Source organism: Phodopus roborovskii, unplaced genomic scaffold (genome assembly GCF_943737965.1).
Source record: "Phodopus roborovskii unplaced genomic scaffold, PHOROB, whole genome shotgun sequence".
Taxonomy (NCBI): Eukaryota; Metazoa; Chordata; class Mammalia; order Rodentia; family Cricetidae; genus Phodopus; species Phodopus roborovskii.
The window spans coordinates 30,764,724-30,787,057 of NW_026126482.1; the positions used below are offsets into that span (position 1 = coordinate 30,764,724).

Consider the following 22,334-nt stretch of genomic DNA (forward strand, 5'->3'; position numbering starts at 1 on the left):
AATTTGTTAGGGTTTTTGTGAAAACCCACAGCTGTGGGTTGAGGAGTACTGATACTGGGGAGAGCCCTGAGAGGATCAGTCCTCTGGGCTGCTTTCTGCCCTCTGAATCATACCTCCTGCCCTGAGCAAATAGTAAAGCTTATCTTTACCACGAATCACAGTTGTTTTGACACATAACTGCTTAGACCATGACCTTCCTCCTTTGTCTTTATTTTAATCTGTGCATATAACAGTGGTATGTTTTTACACCCAACTTGCAGTTAGTCTATTGTCTCCCCATCTTGTGGGTTAATAGTTACTGGCAATTACTTTTCCTTTTAGCAAGTAACTTGGAAAACTGTGTTCAGTACTCAAACTCTGAATGTTATAATATTTGCATTCCAAACACATTTCTTTATTCAGTCTATTTAAAGCTTTTATCAACACGAATGTGGATTGTTTCATGCAATAGAGTAAAGCATAGCCGTGGTGACATAAAAACCAATTTTTTAACCGTTTATTTTTAACTTACTCTTTTTCCATGTTCACATTCAACAAGTGCTGATAAGAAACAAAGGCAGCTTGTTGGTTCTTGATAACACTGTTTTTAGTTTAGATTTTTATGTGTTCTGGGAGATTGTCTTTTCTTCAGCAAGATTCCTGGGAGCATTTTTCAGAAGAGGCAAGAGTTTGGGTAGAAGCCTTTATTTATGCACCTGGTCATCCTGTCTGGCGCTTTTAACTGGTGCTTGCCTTTCCATGTTTCTGTCTGATGATGGGGATTTTAAGTGTGTCTGATATATGTATCAACTACTGTAGTTGGAATTTTCTTTGCTGTACCAACCAGCTTCTAAATAAAGACATGGAGACTTATTATTAATTATGAATTCTCAGCTTTAGCTTAGCTCTTTCAACTTAATTTAACCAGTTTATATTCCATCTACATTTTGCCTTCCTTCCTTCCTTCCTTCCTTCCTTCTTTCCTTCCTTTCTTCTTTCCTTCCTTCCTTCCTTCCTTCCTTCCTTCCTTCCTTCCTTCCTTCCTCCCTCACTCCCTCCCCCCCTCCTTCCCTCCCCTTCCTTCTGTCCTTTCCTGCTTCTTCTGTATCTTCCTGGTCCCTGGCATCTCTTTGCTGTCTCCTTTTCTTTCATTCTTGGGCCTAAATTTCTCCTCCTACTTACTTTCTTTGCCTGGAAGTTGTACCTGTACCGCCTCTCTTGATATTGGCAGTTCACCTTTTTCTTAGGCCAGTCAGGTGCCTTAGGCAGTCAAGGTAAAACAGCAACACATCTTTATATAATTAAACAAATGCAACACATCTTTACTTTTACATAGTTAAACAAATATTCCACAACATAAACAAATGCAGCACTTTACATAGTCAAACAAATACAACACATCTTTGCATAGTTAAACAAATATTCTGCAATGCACCTCTTTTAATTAGAAGTTGTAGGAAGCAGTACTCAACATTCTGAAATTTCACAGATTTTTAGAAACCTATCTCATTTTACTTGATAAAAATGAAAAATATAAAACTACAAAATGATGGTTCAGGAAGTGAAGAATTGTCTTTATTCTTTCATTGTTGATCCTTACTTCTGATAGGATTGCATCATGACTTTATATGAACCCACTTGTGTCTCATAAATAATTAAAGAGAAAGGAACATGGATTTTATAAATTGGTTAGGGAACGTTTGTAATCTCTTCCAGCTCAGCAGTCTGATTTCTTGTCTGAGCAGCAGCACGAGGCAGTTTCTTCTGTGGTTCCTTGGTAGTGTCAGCTGTGCAAAGCTGGCCTAGTGATGAGGAGTGACTCAGCTTATCCAAGATTAGCAACAGTTAGCTGTGGCATATGAAGAAAGTTCCAGGAGATCGTGCCATCATTGCCATTATTTATTTGTGTGTTATTTTCATTCTGAACTGGATGTTTGAAATGTAGCCTTGAAACTTATTATCTTGTTATCTGTATCTTAGAGTTGAAACCTAGACCCTGCTCTTAGGTTGGTGACTCATTTGACTGCCATGTTTCTTTGTTGCTATAGCACTGAGGTCATGCATACCTTGCTAAGGGAACCACTGTGTGCAGGAGGGTTGCTGTAGGCAGTTTGAGCTTAAAACACTGCTCTGGCCAGGTGATCTGAAAAGGCTATCTGACCTCTGCAAGCTGGAGTGACTCCTCACTGCCAATTTAGCATTATCAGTTGTATAATTCTAGACATGTATAAGTTGTTGGCTGTGTGAAAGGGAATGAAGTAGATAGGTTACTTACAGTAAAGGAATTTAAAATCAATCCAAGGGGGAAAAATAATTTGGGTAAAACATTGTAACATCTGTAGCAGGTGTAGGCTTTATTTTTGCTTTAAAATATGTTTTAAGAGTAAAATCTCTATAGGTGAACTATGTAAATATGACAGTCACTTCTCATTTTCTGAGTTTGAAAAATGCATTTTTTTTCATCTCATCCTAAGAAATATCAAATATAAACTCATTGGTTGGGTTTGTTTCTGCATAAGACCTTGAAACTTTAAGAGTCTCATAGAATTCTAAAGTCTGCATTTTCAAATCACAAATGATAATTTTACAGGAAACATAATGGAAGAAATGTCACATTTTGATATTTCTACGACTTTTGTTGATTCTTTAATAACTCATGTTCTTTGAGCTATAAGCCTTTCCCTCCCTTTCTTTTGGCTCTCTTTTTTGTTTTTTGTTTTTTTTGTTGTTGTTGTTTGTTTGTTTGTTTGTTTTGAGACAAGGTCTTGCTATTTGGGTCATTGACCTTGCTATGTGGACCAGGCTGGCCTCAAATCTGTAATAATCTTCTAGCTTTTGCCTAAAAAGTGCTAGAATTGCAGATACTTGTCACTACAGTCTGTTTCAGTGGCATTTTCTTTCTTTCCTTTTTAACTTTTGTTTAATGACTTCTGTGTGCCAATAATATAACCTATTTAAAAAACAAAAACAAACAAACAAACAAACAAACAACAAACCAAAAAACTAAACTTGTGTAGACAAGGATTAGAACCCAGGCTTCTTGTCATGTAATAGAACATATGATAAGCATATTCATGAAATATTAATACAAAATATCTCCTATCTCCATTGTAAATGTGCAAACTAAAGGCCAGTTGACAGGCAAGCAGCACTCAGAAGAGAGAATAAATTACTCAGGGAACCATTCTGAATAAAATGGCCTCCTATAGTGTTGAATGTGCTGCTTCTGAATTTACCTGCCAAATGAGCACTAAAGAACTTTTGAGTGGGCAGCTTTGAAGTCGAGCTTATATTTCCTAAATAGAACCCTTCATTCCTGTTGTATATATAGCATGTGTATATTTAGTTGTTTCCTTAGTTGCTTTCCTTTTCTTCTCACTCACCTCAGTCATTGTCATTTTGACATAGATCTACTTTTGTGTATTGGGAAATTGCTCTCCCTGCCTCTTCTCTGCTGAGGCAGGATTTTTTTTTTTCTTTTTAATGAAATTATGCGGATTAGCTGTGGTCCCTGGGCTGGGATTGCTGGGTTCCTTGTAGCCACATTTTTAGACATCTAGAAAAACATGCCAAACAGTGATCAGGACTTTGTTGGGGCCAGATTAAATTCACAGACTAGTGTTTTCTAGGATATTTGTATTGATTTTTCTCTTGCAGCTAATCAATCAGTTTCAGTTGTGTTCTCAATGGAGCAAACCTGTGTGTGTGTGTGTGTGTGTGTGTGTGTGTGTGTGTGTGTGTGTGCGTGCGTGCGTGCAGGGTGAGTGGTGTGGAAACAGCACCTTCCATTCCTGTCTCCGAATCAAAATGTGGGGATGATGGATGGGCTGTTTTCACAGTTATCGTGTGCTTTTCTAGATCTCATTTGTGCGTTGTGTGTTCCCCAACCACCACCCTTTTTCTGCCGTCATAAATCTGAAAAGCTCTTGCAAGGTAAGTGGCGTTAGCCAGTTACAGATGTAATGTAAATTATGATGAAGCATTCAGAACAGGAAGACAATTTCTTGATGCCTAGTTATTTCAGGATTACTGTTGAAGTTTTAAAAATCAAATTCAGAGCCCAAGGCTGGTAAAGAGCACACTGCCTGTTATGGCCAAGATTAATTGTGAAAAGCAAAGAGAAGACCTTGCTTCCTGCTACGTTGAATAGTTAATGCTGGGAGCAATATTGGATTTTCTGTTGTATTATCTAAATTGCTCAGTTGTGGAGCTTACATGAAGCCCCCATTTGCCTATCACCTCTAGTGATGATTACCATATAATGATTTTGCTCCAATATAAAAAAGGACCAATAATGGCATTCTATTAATTTATATAGCAGTTAAATGTCTACCTCCCTTATCTTTTCATTTGTGCAATATTCAAATAAAATAATTAAGTAAATGGCTCCTATAGATTACATTCATTTGCTATACAATGTCAACTGTAGAAGGGATTTAAGTACCACACATTAAATGATTATATGTAATGAACTATGAAAATGAAAGCTGCGTAAAGCAGCTCTCTTTGAAAGAGGCAAGATCGTTTTACCAGCCTGGGAATCCTGGTCTGTTTAGAAAAACAAGGCAAGAGAAAGTTCTGTAATTTCATGAGCACACGAAGGCAAGTGTACTGTGAGACATCTACATGTTTGGAGGATTGGAAGACTTAACAGGCTCATTTGTCATCATCCAGATAGGACTGAAGACACAGCTGACAGTTATTGAGTACTTACTTTGCTAAGGGTAGGGATTCAAAAGATTAAAACCACACAGACTGTGTTTCCAGGCACTCTTCTTTGTTCATGGAAAAGGTACCAAGTGCGAGTAAGGAGGCAAGGTCTCACATAGCCCTAGCAGGCCTACAACTTGCCATGTAGCGGAGAATGACCTTGTACTTCTGATCCTCCTGACTTTGCCTTAAAAAATTTGGCATTATGGGCATGTATTTCTACACCTGGTTTTGCAATAATGAAAGTTAAAGTATACAGAACAGTGAATCAAATCTTAGGGTAAAAGCTTACTGACTTTTTATTTTTTTAAATTTAAAACAGGCACTTTGGATTTTGAAAACATACCTGAATGCAGCAAATTGGTAGCCTTTGTATCTCTCTCCAACTTACCTAACACTGCTACTCCGTTGTAGTCAGCCTACTTAATAATGATCTCTATGTAGAATCTCACTGGCCACTGGCCCTGTTTGTTCAGCCATGCTCAACTCTGATGACTCTTAAGACCTCAGATACCATTTGGAATCTTGTGGGTTATGTTATGCTATTGGCCTATGAGAACAAAAACTCCAATGTGGTCCTGAGTTAAAGTAGTTATTGGAACTATATGGCTCCTGTTCTGTTCACTCAACACATATTTCTTGGACATTTGTTGTGACCAGTTTGTATTTCTGCTATTAGGTTCAAGTATGTGATATCAATATATGGTATGATCAGTCCTGGGTGGTTTTTGTAGGTTCAAGCATATGTGGTGCTGTGTATGGGTTTGCCCAGGACTTAGTGAGTGTTGGATAAATGGCTAATCCAGAAATGATAATGCCTCATGTAATTCCATGTGCAGCTTGGGGGCATGTAAGGAAAATGTGGCATGGAAAACAAGTTTCAAAAATGAACAGTAAGAGGCACTTGTCTTCAGGTGTTCATCTAGTGCAGTTAATTGAACACAGACTTGATTGTATGACATGGATGTTTAGTGGTGATGGCTTTCCTACTCTCCTCGATTTAAAGCTGAGAAATAACTGTGGAAAACCATTTCCTAACAGTTCACAAGTATCTACTGTTTTATCAATTGGGAATGCGCACTTAGCTCCACATTAATGTACATAAATATGCATTTGCTTTGGTTTTGCACATTCTTAACAGCATTTTGCAAATTATTCTGGGTGACAATGGGACAGAAGCTCCCCAAGGGTTTGTTTTCAGAGTTTGAATTGAGGCTGTTGTGTTTCTGGGATACTTTCTCTGAACTTTGAAAGCTGTACGTTAGATGGGAAGGTTGTTTGGGGGGAATTTTAACCACCCTGGAAAGCTGTGACCGTGATCCTGTTACCTGGTGGTTTCTGAACCTGACCTTCGTGGGATGTTTCTGGGAAGAAGCACTACATTGTGATGCCAACAGCTCGTGCTCTTTCTGCAGAGTCTGCAGTTTCTCACACTGGCTGTCAGTTCATTTCATTTGAAAACTTATTAAATTTCTTCTCCTGCTCCCGTGGATATTAAATTGCCGTAAACACCCTTACACAATGTCATGTATGGTGAGCACAATTTTCTGCATGAAAAACAATGTTTGTTAGTGGGACCTTGGCTGTCTGCAGAGGTTATAAATTCCTGTATTTCTTGTTATTTGTTGCCCTCCATATGCTCTTTATATCTCTTGGTCAGTTCTAACACATTTCTTACTGCTTGTGATATAAGAAAAAGTTTGATTTAGGTTGCTGGCTTGGAAACTCATGCCCTTTAATGCATCATTTCTGATAGCATTAACAAGAGGAGGGTGAAAGCCAGAGGTTAGAAAACCCAACAGTGAAACTACAGTTGAGTAAGAGAAAGCTGATGAATAAATGTATTTAGTGATTAAGGAAGTGATTATATAATTATGCACCGCAAGTGTGTGTGTGTTTGTGTGTGTGTGTTTGTGTGTGTGTGTGTGTATAGAAATCCAGTTCAGAGCCCTGAGAACTTAGGCACTACCACTGCCTTACATCCGTAAGGTTAGTTCTTATAATAATAATAATAATAATAATAATAATAATAATAATAAAATAATAATTCTTTGGGAATGTCATACAATGTATTTTGATCATATTTATCACCTGCCTCAACTTTTCTGAGACCCAATCCTCCTTTCCTATTTACCCAACTTTGTGCCCTCAAATAATTAAGCAAGAAACCAGTAAGTACAATTTATTCGGTGCCTGTTTTTGAGTGTGAATGTATTCAATCCGTCAGGACTATACCCTTAAAAACAACAATGGATTCCTCCTCTCCCAGCAGCTATAAATTGTCAATGCTCCATAGATGGGGGTGGACTTTCCTACCTCCCTACTCCTCCATGCTGGGATTTTTGTTTGGCTTGTCATTGCACAGTATGTGCATGCTGTCAGCACTGTTGCTTTTACATATGGAATTATCCTTTTGTATCTGGAAAACATAATTCCATTGTAATTTTCTACCACCTTGCAGCCCTTGCAATCTTTCCATCCTTTTTCTGCAATGACACCTGAGCCCTGGGAGGAGGAGGTTTGATGTAAATGCCCCCTTTAGGGATGAGCACTCTGACGTCCCCTAGTCTCTTCTCCTTGGCTAGTGTGGTTCTTTGACTTAATTACCATTTACTGAAAAAACTAACTTTTCGGATGAGGTGTTGAGAGATGCTCTCATCTTTAGGCTCTATGGCCTGTCTAGCCATGGGTTTTTGGCTCCCATCATTGTGCAAGTATGAATTCCATCTTGTGGAACAGGTATCGTTCCCAGCAGAGAAATTCTCATGACATTTGTGCCATTACTGCAACCTGGGCATGTCTTGCTGGGGCTGAGATTGAAGATAACTTTTTTTCTCTCCTCTGGAGGAGGAGCTATGAAAGCTAGCCTGACCTTATTAATGTGTTGAGTTTCTAGTTAAGGAGAAAGTGAATATTGGTTAGGTAGTAATTATAGATGTGAATCTTAAACTCAGGCTTAAACCCTGGATTCTACAATTTTGTTGAAGTATTAATGTCTGGACTTATGTGTAATCCAGTACCTGTGTATTGTGCATTATGCTGGAATGAATCATCTCACATACCTGAGGTGAAGGTGAAGATGGGGACCACGTCCAGCAGCTTTGTTTGAAAAAGTATCCCGATTAACTAATGCCACTATTGATCAAAACACTCCATAAAAATAGTGAAGAAATTTGCTGTATTGTCTGGTAACAAAAAAATCTGGCCTGAATTTTCCTATGTAATAGGTGTGCAACAGCTCTATTATTCCCATGTCAGGTTTGCTGTGTTGGTACATTTGTGTTGCTATTGTAAAACAGCACAGACTCCCGGACATGGTGGCAGATACCCGGGTTTCCATCTATGCAAGGGGAGGATCACTTGAATTCTGGATTTCAAGACTAGCCTAGATAATATCGTAAGACACAAAAACAAACAAAATAGCAGGGAGTAGTGGGGCTTACTGTTAATACCAGCACTCCAGAGATAGAGGCAAGTAGATCTCTGTGAATTCATGGCTAGCTTGGTTTTCACAGTGAGTTCCAAGCCAGTGAGGGAAATATAATAAGGTATTATTGCATAAACAAAATAAATGACACACACCTGGTAGTTTACAAAACAGAAAGTTATTTACTCACAGTTCTGAAAACTGGCACCCCAGGACTTGCTGACAGTCTGGTATGGGCCAGTGTGTTTCCAGTGGCAGTTTGTTGATTTGTCCTCTGGATTTATTGATTGAAGGGAAGAAAAGGAGCCCCTAAGACCTTTCTTGCTTCTTAAGACCTCACCTTTTAATGGTATGCAAGCTTTGATTTGAATTTTATGGTGGATAAAGATGATGTTTACATCATTGTACCTTTATCCATTCTTTGTGGAAACTTTTATAAGACATATTTAACAAATCTACCCCAAAAGATTCTAGTAGTTCACCAGGTACTTGCTATGGACTGAATGGATGTAAACATCTAGAGTTTCTGTGTTCCTGTGAAATCTCTCTGTGATGTTCTTAGGAGGTTGTATAGGGAGGTAACTAGGCCGTGAACACAGACAATGTGATGCCATTGTAAGTGATCTCTGGTCTAGAGGCTTGCCTCATGAGCCCCTCCATGTATGAGAATGCAGCCAGAGGCTCCATCCTTGAAGTAGAGCATGAATCTTCCTTCATTAGGTGCTGAAGTTGCTGGCCCTTGTTTGTGGTTTTTCAGCCTCCAGAACTGTGAGTAATAAGTATGTACTGTTTATAAATCACTTATTCTAAGATACTTTGTAATTAGTTGTCTCAATAGACTAAGGGAGTAAGTTTGGGAATAAATGCCCAGATATTTTCTGGGCCTAGTTTTTGATTTTAGCAAAGTTTCTTTTCTTAAGTATCTTGTATTTAAATGAGGATGAGTTGATTCTTTGAAAGCAGAATTTCTTATAATTACCAGAATCAAGAGACCTTTAACTCCCTTAAACATGTTTTATAAAACAAACATGCCCTGTATTATGGAAATAATCCCTTGATCAGTGGTAATGAACTAATTAGACTTGTATTTATTCCTTTCTGTTGCTGTAATAAGACACCATGATTAAGACAACTTATAGAAATAAGAGTTTCTTCTGGCTTATGGTTCCAAAGTGATAGGACTCCATCATAGCAACAGAAGCAGGAAGTTGAGAGATCACATCTTCAACTACAAACACAAAGCAAAGACTTAGTCCCTAGCTTCAGCATTCTCTCCTTACTCATTTAACCTAATAGTTCTCTTCTTACTGTGTGTGTGTGTGTGTGTGTGTGTGTGTGTGTGTGTGTATTTGCATGTATGTGTCCATGTATATGTGTGTACATGTATATAGAGTTCAGAGGTTGTCTTCCACTTCATTTTTGAGATGGGATCTTTCACTGAACCTGGAGCTCATTGATTTGTGTAGGCTGTCTCGAAAGTGAGCTCCAATGGGTCTTCTCACCCCCACTTCCTTGGTCGTGGGTGATGGACTCACACCATCATCATAGTTTTTATGTGTTCTGGGATCCAAACTCAGCTCACTATGGTTTTGCTGTAGGCACTTTACTAGCTATTCTGTCTCCAAAGCCTTTACTTCTTTTCTTGAAAGGTTTCTTGGTGGCTTTTTGCATGACTGTCGATTTGGTAAGATGCCATGTTAGGTGGTGCCTGTCTGTAGTCCCAGGACTCAGGAGGATGAATCAGGGGATGTCAAGTTTCAGATCAGCCTGGGATACTTATGGAAACCTTGTCATACATATATTCATGCAATGATAGTTAATGAAGATGAGGCCAAAATTTTAAGGAGAGCAGGGAAGGGTATATAGGAGGTTTTGGAGAGAGGAAAGAGGAGGGAGAAATATAATTTTATTATAATCTCAATAAAAATTTAAGACTTAGACTCCTGGCAACATGGTTCTTTGTTCATTCTTTTGGAGGATGGAGGATCCTGTTGTCCTTTTCTTTGAAAAGAAAGCAGCATATCACATAAAGAAAAGAGCCATTGGAACCTATTAATTTATAAATTATCATTTTAATCATCTACCTCCCCCAGCAACTATTTTATGGGCCTAATATATTACATCTCTCATGCCAAATCCTTAGAACCCATTGATTAGTTAAACAGGTATTCTCACCAGCTTAATAGAAAGATTACAATGAGTAAAGAGGAAGATATAAAATATTGTTTCTGCTTTAGAGGAAACATTGAAGTAACAGAGGATAAAAAGTTGTAAAGAATGCAGCTTTATTCTTTGGCAGTGTCTTGTTGTCCCAGGACCTTCTTCTTTGTCATCTTCTTTTAGATCCCCAATAACAGGAAGGAACCAAGTAGTCAGCGTCTTCCAAGTCTCTCAGACACAGCTTTGTCCTGGCAGCTTCCACAAAGCTTGCCTATTAAGTATGCTTCATTTTTAGCTTCCAGGTGGGAAAACTGACTAGGAAAAAGAATAAATGGCTTTCTTAAGGTCACTGAAACAACCACTGTGGAAGCAGAACTGCAGCTATCCTATTTCTGATCCAAACGACAAAGAACTGTGCAGTTATCCAATCCCAGCATTATCAGTAAGCACAGTGCCTTACACTGGAAGCCAAGAGTCACTGCTTCTGTGAGCTTGGCCCTTTTCCACTCTTAACAGTTCCTGGTGATAGGACAGCAATTCTTAAAACTGTAATCCTAATCTTACTACATTCTTATGTAGTGGAAAACATACTTTGGTTTATCTGACTACACTCAAAGAATGAACAAGGAGGAAGGACCTGAGAAAACAAGCCACTGCCTGAGAATTACTTTGTGTTATTTAAACTTGTTTTTAATGTATGCGTGTGTATGCACTCATGCATGGTTTCACTTGTCCATACCTGGGTTACCTTTTAAGAACAAACAACAGACTTTAAATGCATTTTCCCTATTGTGAACTATATGCAAATTGCATGGAGATTTTGTTGACATGGGAATGCTATACTGGTTGTTGAGGTTAAGGCCTCGAAGTCTGCATTTTTAAACTCTTAGTTGATCTTGATAGATGGTGTCTTAGGTGTCTTTCTACCCACTGAGACTCGAGGTAGAAAGTTCCTAGGGAATGACATGATTTGCATGACCCTTCATGTCTTGGTCTCATGGCTATTCTTCAGCCATCATCTCATGTCATTTTGCAGCATGGTGTGTCCCAGCCATACAGAGTTCTTTTTTTAATCTGTGGTGACAGGGCTTGCTAGATATAGAATGGTCTACTTATGCCTTTTACATGACCACCTTGGCAGTGAGGGATGTCTGGGGCTCACTTATCTACCTGTTGAGATTCATGTTCAGTGAATGTGTTTTGAATGAGTGTATGCTGTGTACTGTGATACTTCTCATAACTAGATAGGAAGCCTTAGCAGCCAGAGGTAGGGAACAATTCTCAGAAGGAACTTTGTATACATCTGGACCCTCAAGTTTAATCCTTAATGGTAAGGAAAGATGAATTATGCACAGATGTAGGTCATTTAGGGGAGAAGATGTAGATTGGACACATGTGAATATTAATATATACCCGTCTGTACTGCCTAAACAAATAATAGCAAAGTAGAGAATATTTGAAACAAAGGTAATCTTTTACATAGGAATCGCTGAAGAAAATGATTCAAAAGAAAAGACCCTTTTCTTTTAAAAAAAATGGGGTTGCCATAAACTCTAAGTGAATTCATTTCCATTTTTATATCTATATTTGTTCGTTGTAGTAACATCTGGGCTTTATTTCTCAGACTTGAAATAACTTATATTTGATGCTCTGACCTTTAGTTATGATTGCACTGACTTTCAGATGTAATTCACTATGTAATTAGTTTATGTAAAAAAGAGAGGAGGTGGGAGGAGCTTGGCTCGGTGTTAAGTGGAGAATAAATTGAATAAAGATTTTTAAATAACTTCTCTAACATGATTAGCTCAACATTTAAATGTATCCGGCAACATTTTTGGAAGTAGTCTTTGCTTTGGAAGTAATGTATGCTTTTTGTAAATTCATAAATATTTTAGTCATATGAAAAATAGCTCTCTGTATACATTTTGAAAACCTGTGTTTTTGCTCAGGTTGCCTAACATTTTGCATTTTATTGCACATTTCTGGACTTAAATTGATGACCTTTAAAACAGTTAACTTAGAATAAATACAAGAGAATGATAATTTTTTAAAATGGCACATTAGCTGAGGTCAGAGTGTATGCTTTTCAATTGTTTCTACTATTTATTTAACAAACTTTTGTTGCCTACCTCTTAAGTAGAGGATTTGGAATATGAAGACAGTGCTATTTATATTTTGAATTTTCTCTCATTAATGCTGGAATATTAGAATCAACAATGACTAATTTCTAACTAGGAGTTGTTTTAAAATTATAAAACGAGGTGTCTTCATTTTTCAATAAAATATTGGAGTACTAAGTTATATAAGAATAGTAGCAGTGTTACCTAGGATATTGTAGAAAGGAAACCAGAATTTTGGCCGGATATATTTTGGGTGAACTTAGATTTTTCTCAAATGGGCGTCAACTAATTTTTGATATCATATGTTAAATGGTATTTCTGAGTTTTCTTAAATATGGATTCCAGGAATCTAGAGATAGGTCAGCTGTTAAGAGTGAGCACTACTCCTCTTTGAGTTTTAGCACCTGTGTCAACCTGGCAACCACCTGTAACTTGAGCTCCACAAGAAACAGTTTCCACAGAAATGTTCCAAACATAGACCCACACTTGTATACAGAATTAAAAATAATAAAAGTTAAACTTAACCCCCCCCCTCACAAAACTGCTAAACAAAAAAAAAAAAAAAAAAAAAAAAAAAAGCCCTCTTTCCTAAGCCAGGTTGAATCATCATGCATCTGTTTCTTTTCCTCGTTTTCCTTTTTCATTTGCATTTGTGGTGATGTTTTCGATGAATGCTCTGAGTTTTGGACTGTAAATGGCATACCATGCCATGCTGCTTTATGACTCTTTCTGTTGTCTGTGAACTGGGTACCAGGGATAATCTTTGTACTTCTACCTTTCTATGGCCTTTTATTACATCCTTCCATTTGCCTCGTGAGTCCTGCTCTCTATCTGAGGAAGAGTTTGAAATGCAGCGCTCTTCACTGATTGACTAGTGCACTTTGTCTTCTGTCACCACTTGGGGAAAGTGCTATGTTTGGGTACTAGCTGCTGCAAATGCATTACTGCTGCAGTGCGGCTAACTGCATTACAATAACTTGGTCATTTTGTTAGCCGATAGCAATTTAAGGGAAATGCTTTACAGAATTGCACTCAGAATGTTCTGGGATGACATCCTGAGTTTTTTCTCTTGCCCCCCAGCTTTCTTGTCCTGGGCTGTTTTCTAAGATTAATTGGCTGTTTTCTAAGATTAATTAGCTATTGTAATCAAAAGAACCCCGAGCCTCAGACCCAAGATGTAATTTCTATCTCTGGAACCTTAATGCATTGAGATGTTTTAGCAATATTACATTTATGCACATTCACTAGTTCATGAAACTATTCATGATGCTAATGGAGCAGCCAGAAGGCAGACGCAGGGGTATCGTTAGTTCAGAGCCAGTCTGGGTTACAGAGAGCCAGGTCAGAATGTGCATAGTGAGGCCTGTCAGTAATAGCGGGAGCAGAGGCAACAGGAAAGTTTAACATGGAAGCCATTTCATATTTCATAGTGTAGAAGTCTGTATAAGGTGGATACAGTGATGATGTTAATGGTGCCGAAAGCTTAATTCTGCCATGTGTACCCAGCAACTTGAAGCTTGGCATCAGTGGAGATACTTGAAATCTCCAGTGTCCTCATTGGGGTAGGCTGGTGCTTCAAATCTACATTCTCTGCATGTTTCAGACTTGTGTTAAATGAACTGTGACTTTTAATTTGGAATGTATTTGCAAACCAATTTCTATTCAAAATGAATTTATAGCTTGAAAACGGGTACCTCTGAAGCGCCTGGTAAATCCAGTCCACCTTCAGTGGGCAGTTGTGCCTGTTTCCAATTTTAAGCAATTGCATTCGTGGTGTGCATGTATTTTGCTTTAGTTTATGAGAACTAGGGCTCCCTAGAAAGAAAAAATAAACCCACTTTTGTTCCTAGTTTATTTGCAAACCAGGTCAGATGCCCTTGATTAGCTCTCAGTTGGAGGATAATTTGAACCTTGACAGATTGAATCCAAGCAGCAGGGGTTTTCTAGTGTGGCCAGCAGATAGCAAACTAAAAGAAAAGCCAGTTCCAGTTTCCAGGCCATACGGGAGGACTGAGTAGATGTGCAATGGTTAATGAGTAGTTGCTTCAAATATTTACAAAAGGCCCAAGAAAGAATGAAAAAGCTAGCATCTTAGGCAGCTGTTTGTAAGGGAAACCCATTAAAAATAAACATGTTGGATAAGGCTCCAGGGCTAATAGAGCTGTCAGATACCAAGTACTCTCAAATAACCATTTCAAGAATAGATACCATCAAGATCCACTTGGACACAAGAGTTGCCTTGCTTTCTGTTTAATACAGTGATTTGTTTTCTTTCATTTTTAAATTTATATTTTAATTTTTCAACTATTCATACAGATAACCTTTTCTATACTGTGAGGCTGAGTTACTGGGATGAGGTAATTCAAGTTGTGCCTATTAGGATAAAGTTGGGTGGGAGGCTTTCACCCAGCTTCATACATTGTCTTAGCGTGTGTATGAAGTTAGTTGGTCTTGTATGGAAATGCATATTATATCGTCACTTGTATATTGCCATAGCAACTAGCAGCATTTTACTGAGATGACAGTTTTTCTGGAAAGTTCTACGTAGACGTGGAAGTGATTCCTGGAATGGTAAGGGTTTGGTTTCCAGGTGGAATACAGGTGCAAATAATCCTGTCTGAGGATGTTTTTCAGTGTTTCTAGCAACTCACCTAGTTGCTTAAGCCCTACACCTTTTAGCATTTAGCTGAATTGAAAATAAATTGTACCTATACTATGTGATCGGCTGATAGTCACATCTTACCATTCTAACTTTTTAATTCCTCAAAAGAAACACCTTTAAAAGCAACTGAGCAGCTTTGTTCAGAGGTTCACATGGAAGACAGAGTCAGACAGATCTTGTTACTGGAGCCACTGTATGCTTTCAGACCAATTTCCCAACTAATGTATGGGTGTGTTCATCCTCACTCGAACTTTTCTAGAGACGATAAATGTGATTTCAGAGACCCTGACAAAGGCTAAGAGAGAAGCACATGACTTCATAATCTGACCCTTGCCTGTTGTTTCCCATCATGCTCTGTCCTTCTCCAGGGGTGCAGGCAGGCATAATTTCTCCATCTCTACCTAAACTACTATGATCAGAAGCTCTGTAATTACCTGTCTCCTGAAATAGTGTTTAATCACCATGAATTTACCGAGATTCACCGATGCAAGAGAAGGAGAAATGCCCAAAGAACAGACAAGTGCTGCTTATAGCAGGCCTGCTTGAGTGCCCAAGGAAGAAGACTGGCCAGAGATTCAATTTTCAGCCAAGTGTTGCTTATGTGTAGTAAACGAGGCCATTCTGGCATTGCCACTTAGTGCAAATGTGCACATACACACTGCCCTACGCATGAGGGGAATTATATTCTGATATGTGCATGCAAGAGAGGCAATGTCAACACCACTGATATTTTTAGTGATGAGTTTCCCCTTCGTGCTGTGTGGAAATGGGTCTCACTATCACCCACAACGGTAAAAGCAATGGTGGTGAAATCTGCAAGTCCCTCTTCCTTATTTATTGGATCTGGACTCTACTGATAACACTAAATTTTTGCCCTGCTCTGCAGTTATATTAGACCCCTACACTTAGACTCTGTACTTCATCATTGTAATTTACACACTGGGCTGGGACACTCCCTTCAAGACAGTTTGTCTTGCGCCTCCAGCTGCTCCCCAATAGCCATTGTGCTGAATAAGCACTTATCTCAGTGTGTCCTTGATACAATTAATGCAGGCATCTGCAGAAGCGGCCTTGGCAGCAGCAGCTGCACTGCCTTATGGAAGCCAACTTCTGCTTAGCATTGTGATAAAAGAAATAGTTTTGAACTGAAGCTAATGTTGGCTTATTTTTAGCATAAAAAGTGTTGCACCTGCCAGGGCCAGGAGAGGAGTGAGGTTTGTTGATTACGAGTTCTTGTTAGTGCCATTGTTATTGGTAAAATGGGCGTGATGTCATCCTTATGAACCAGAATTGGCACCCCGTCGAGAGACAAATAATTTACTCTCTGTGGTTTTAGCAGCATGGGCCTTGTGTTGGAAGAGACTGCAGTTCTGAGTTTTCACAGTTGAATGCTGTGGGACTGCAGAGGTGTGTGACAATGAGAGGAATTGATACTTGTAATCAGCTTGCATAGTAAGGGCCAAGGTGTAATGGAACATAAGTGCACATTTAGGGTACCAGGTGGGGCCCTGGGGCTTTGCATGCATTGAAACCACAGTGAGGAGCCCAGCAGCAGCATGTGGCAGATTCTCATTTTCTCATTAATCCTTCTGTCCCCTACATCAGGGCAGCGTTGACTTTGAACAGTGCTTCATCTGTTCAGTATCTCCTCTCAGCAGTGGATTGAGGTGATGTCATTCATGATCTCGACCATCTGAAATATATTAAGATAAATAATCAACTTGATTTTGTTTGGGGGTGATGCTAGTCATCATTAATGGCAGTCACGTGACTGGCGATTCTAAACTGCTTATCATTTCAATAGTTATTTTAATAAAGTAGAGCAGCTGCTTATTTAAATTAGCTGAATGATCTTTGGCTTTTAAGACAACTTAGAAACTATTAACTCTTTTACATATATGTACATATATATGTACATTTTATTTGATTATTTTAAAACTATATTTTATTTGTACTAGCTGATGCAGCTTTTGCTCCACACATGGCTAAAAATTATCTTTTGGACAAGCTTCAGTATGAGAATGAATAGTAATGCAAGTGTGGCTAATGAGAATTGTAAGTGCCACTGGGCTGGATACTGAAGAATGGTTAAAATAGTCTAAAAGAACAAAAGATTGTGTCCAAGGTCTGTTTTGTAGGGAAGTAAAGTGTTTAGAACTTGCTGAAGTACTTAATAGCTTCAGAGCAGCACAGGGAATGACAGCAGGGAGTTCACATCTGGCTGCTTTTGTTGTGAGTAACATCATGAAGATGGGTAGGTGCAGCATCCATTCAGTAGAACACCAGCAGTATTAGTAAAAAAACTCTCCTGTGGCTGAGTTTTCTGGGCTAATTATAACAAAATGCTGTGTATCAGGATATTCTAGGTAGGATTCTAGAGCTGGGACTGTGTTTGAGTGTCACCCAGTTAGTAATTTAACCAGTCATTATTCAGAAATGCTATGAAAATGAAAAATGAAACTATGCAGACATCCAGTGGTCCTGAGGACTGGGAAAGCTTTCCTCTTAGTTTCCCACTGGAATCCCATCTAGTGTTCACATACATCAAGCCATGTTAAAATGCCCACCTGATTTTCCCCCCACATTTGCTTGGAAACTGCCTACTATGAGGTAATTCACATTGGTTCTCTGCCAATTTTTATGCAGGGCTGGGAAGTGCTTGGGAACCCCAGGCAACAAAGCCTATAGAAGTACACAATGTGCTGGTAGACTAAGGGCACATCTCCAGCTCTTTCTCCGTCTCCTGAAGTTTGCTCATTTGTGCTTCCATCCCAACATTAGGATACTTTCCCTCATCAGTAGCCATTTGCTGGATCCCATTTGCTAGCCAGGCAGGCTGTGATGTCTTACTACTTGAATCCTGCATTGACCACTGGCCATGTAATATGGCTCTGAACAAGTAACTTAACAAACTGTGGTCTTCTCATGGTCTTCTCATCTGATACTTGAAAGTTTCAAGTAAATTGTGAGCTGAATGGTAGTACAGTGCTCCCATCGAACAGGCAACTGCAGTCCTACATGCTTACTAACAAGTTCTGTGGTACACAAATGGTTAAAAGCCCATGTTTAGCCTATCTTCACAGGCATTACTGCACAGGAAAAATAGGAGTAAGCCACCATCACCTTTCTTAGTATTTTCTCACTCCTCAAATGCAAAGATAGCCACATACCCACAGTTCAAAAGGTCATAGTCCAGAATTTTTGAGTGACTGAAGGTAATTGGACAACTATGGGAATGTCTGGGCTCTTTTGGTGATTATTTTTGAAACTGTGATAGAAAATTCATAAGATTAAAAGAAAATATCAATGTAAAAAGAACATCTTCATAATATAGCTTCATTACTTCTACAATAATGTGGCTAATAATTGCATATCTTGAAAGCAGTGGATGAAACTTCTTGGCAATCTGGAATGAGGGTAGCATGATATGAAAGAATCTTTAATCTCTTATAGAAAAAATTTACAGTGATTTTTGACTACTTAAAAATTTATTGCCTGTACTCTGAACTGCACATTTCACCAAGTGATATTAGAAAACAGACTTGATGTTTTTCCAATCCAAGTTCAGGATTTTTTGTTTGTTTGTTTTCCTCTCTCTCATCCATCTGTGTGTATGATTTTCTCTTTGAGTACAGGCAGCTCACTCCTACCATTCTTAGTGAAGAAGACAGTCATCATCCAAGGATGGGCAAAAAATCTGTATACACACTTGGCAACCTCAAGAAAACAGTTCCTCATTAGAGATAGAATTACTTCAGAGTGCTTGCCTTCCTGGTTAGCAGGGACAGACTAGCAGGTTTGCACTGTCCTGGTCCTTGACTAAGACTCTTGTCCAGTGGCCCTTCAGTGCTACCTGAGTTAGGCATTTCTGAATCATGTCATAAAATAATGTTTGTCTTGAAGGAGGAAACAATTATTTTACCCATTGCTTCAGAGGTTCCACCAACAATGCTTGACTCAGTTGCTGTCTGAACTCCAGTAAGTCAGTAGATGTGATAGACTGAGTGGTAGAGAAAACTACTTAGACCTTGGTGACTGGAAGGATGTGGGGCTGAGGTCTCAACATATTCTTTGAGAGCATGCCCCTGACTAGCTTTCTTCTTTAGGCCCCACCTCCAGTGGTTTCCACCCTGTCACAATAAACACCACCAGCTGAGGGGGAAGCCTTCAACCCATGGACTCTTGCAAAGTATTTAAGGTCCTGATTATAACATTGCAGCTGTCAGTTCCTTTTAGGAGATTAACTGTAGCCTGGAAATTAAAACGAAATCCTTTCTTGTAATGGATTGCTAGGAGCTCATTTGCTGACACACCAGACTTTGGGTCTAGGTTCTATATGTCCCTTTCTTTGTTGTTGCTCTGGCAAAAATCCTGACAAAAGCAACTTTAAAAAGGATTTATTTTGCCTCACAGTTTGAGAGGCAATATACAGCATAACAGTGTCTCACAACAGACAAGGCATGGTGACACAAGGGCAAGACCTTGAAGAGCTGGTCACATGGTATCTGCAGCAAGAAAGAGTGATGAATGCTGGTGCTCAGCTTGCTCTCTTTTCACTCAGTAGAGGTGTGCCCACATCGTCACAGACTCATCAGCCAAAGGTGTACATCCATGGCAATTCAAATTCCATATATACTGAAAAAGATTAAACATAAGCTCATTAATGTTTTATTTGACCCAAACTCTTGGTTTTACAAATTGATATAAATTCCTTGTTCAATTTCTGCATTACCATACTACACAGTTTCATTGTTGCCTAACAAAATATTTGCCCCTTCACTGTTACTAAGAATGCTTAAGGCTACCATAGAGTTCACAAATGAATTGGTCTCAGCTCACATAGATGTCCAAACTAAAATCTTGTGTTTTGAATTTTGCAATGCTGAACATCAAGTCCGGGTCCTGCACACGGGAGCAAGCCCTTTCCTGGTGCTGTAGCCTCGGCTCCCTACCCTTTGCTTGAGACATGGGCTAATGAAAAGCTAAGTGTATTCCATATAGAAGAGATTATATTTGTGGAGTTCTAGATGTCTTCAACTGTGTCGATGAATAGTCACAAAAGTACATCAGAGCAAGACCTGATTTATTTTTCTGGAAAGGCTTACTTTTCCAAATGTGTATGTACTGTCCTGATTATCTCTTCAGAAAAGTAATTCAGTATTACAGCTTTGATTGCCAAAACTGTGTTCTTAGAGTTAAGAGGGGTGGGGGTGGGGAGGCTTTAGCAAGGGTCTTCAGAGCATACCAAAAAAATTAATTTTGGCTTTGAGGCTAGTGCAGGATTACAAAGGAATTGCCATTGCTTCTTTCAGAGGACCCTGAAGGTGAAGTCCTGGTTAATGGGATTCTTAGCTTGAGAAAATTGTCCTGAGAAGCCCAGTTGTCTGGCTGCTCCTGCCTAGTGAGCATACTTCGCTGCTTCCACTTGTGAGAAACAGGGCTTTGTCAGGCACAGCATTAGCCAATTTCTTGCTCTGGAACTCAGTTTGCAGAATTGGGAACAGTAAATCATTCTTATTTATATATTACCCAGCCTGTGGTGTTTTCTTATAGACACCTGAATAGACTAGGGCAAATTAAGAGTCTTTCTTCTTTAGGAATTTATAGATATTTACTCAGAATCAAAACTTGAAACTGAAGTGTCAAGTTTTGGTGCTCCAGCCATGTAGCAGAATGCTGAGGAGGTGTAGGAACAGATAATTTGAAATGGCAACTCAAAAATCATGGCTTATTTTTAGAAAACAATTAGATTACTTATCCTCAAACTTTAGAATGCATTAAAAAACACCAAACACCCTTGGAAGCTTGTTAAATTATTGGGAACTTGAATTTTTTGTTTGTTCTTTAAGTCACAGATCCCTAGAATTAATGAAGATTAAGAATCATACATATCCATCCATCCATCCATCCATCCATCCATCCATCATCCATCCATGAGAAAGTAGCTTTATTATATATCAAGCACTGTTGTATTTGATAATATTTATAATGATTGTCTCATTGGAACTTATCAGATATGCACTGCACTTTACCTGTGGCAGGGAAAAGAGAAAAAGTGTTTGTGTGTGGTGGTGGGGTTCATATAAAAATACCCTGAGACATTGGGATGGTGATTCAATGTAAATGAGAAACCACATCACAAAGAGTCAAGCAATAGTGGACCCAGAGCCCAGGATCTTAATTTCTCTTTCTCTCAGTGAGCTCTGAGAATCAGTTTAAGACATGGCTTACCAAAGGGGATCTGTCAACCCAGACCCACAGGCACCAAGATTAGCCATCCTGTTTATGTTTGTGGATCTCTTAAAGGGCATTCATGCCTTTGTTTTATGTTGTAATTTCTTAACACTGTCTTGCCCTTGCTTATTTTTCTATATTCTTTGAATCTGAAGATCTGTTCACAGCCAAGCCCTTTTTGGTATCTGGGAGGTGGTGAGGAGGAATTACTAATATGTTGGTTGTAGAGATAGGAGTTGCTAAAGAGAGGCAAAGGAAATCATTGAAGCCTGATTTTAGTAATTGTGGACAGAGGTGGCAGAGCCAGACTTCTGTGTTAGGATGTGGAGGGGGCAGTTCTGGATGGAAATATGCTTTGATGTTGCTTACAGTTGTATCTAACCTGGACTGAAGAGCACTGGGCCTGGGGTGGAGAGGTTAATAGCGGAGGCTAGAGCTGGTTTTGGTGCACACAATTAAAGTTCCATACTAGCCAGCTTTGGTTATCCCCAGATATTTAAGAATTAGAATAGCACACTAGGAAACAAAATTATATGGTGGAAAGGTGTTTTAGTTTTAGTCCCCCTCCCCTCCCCAGTGGGAGCTACTTTGTTTCTTGATGAAACAGAACAAGGAAGTAGAAAGCAAGATTTGAAATTACCAGAGAGCAGCATGTTCCTTCACAAGAGAATGATTTTAGAGGAGATGGGACTCTGGTAACCTTAGACTAGCTGTGCGCTGGAACACTTCCTACCCTCATGTGGCAGGACAAAGAGCGCAGGGCTCTTGTAAAAATACCCTGGAAACTTGGGAGGATAGTTCAAGAGGTTTGGACCTTCATGGAGAACCATTGTTCATGACCTGATGTGTGTGTGTGTGTGTGTGTGTGTGTGAGAGAGAGAGAGAGAGAGAGAGAGAGAGAGAGAGAAGAGGGAGGGGGAGAAGGAAAGAGAGAACGCTTGCACATGCATGCTTTTGAATTAATATAAGTAAATTAATCAATAAATACAAACTCGGGAGAATTTTGAGCCCGTTTCTAGTGTTTGAAACACAAGATTTCATG

At 39.0% G+C, this 22,334-nt stretch overlaps 1 protein-coding gene across 1 annotated transcript in view; it reads left to right on the top strand.

The window, feature by feature from the left end:
• The window catches only part of Cdkal1 (CDK5 regulatory subunit associated protein 1 like 1), a 541,752-nt gene that overhangs the window by 240,599 nt on the left and 278,819 nt on the right, over window positions 1-22,334 (top strand). The gene's annotated exons all lie outside the window — the stretch shown is intronic.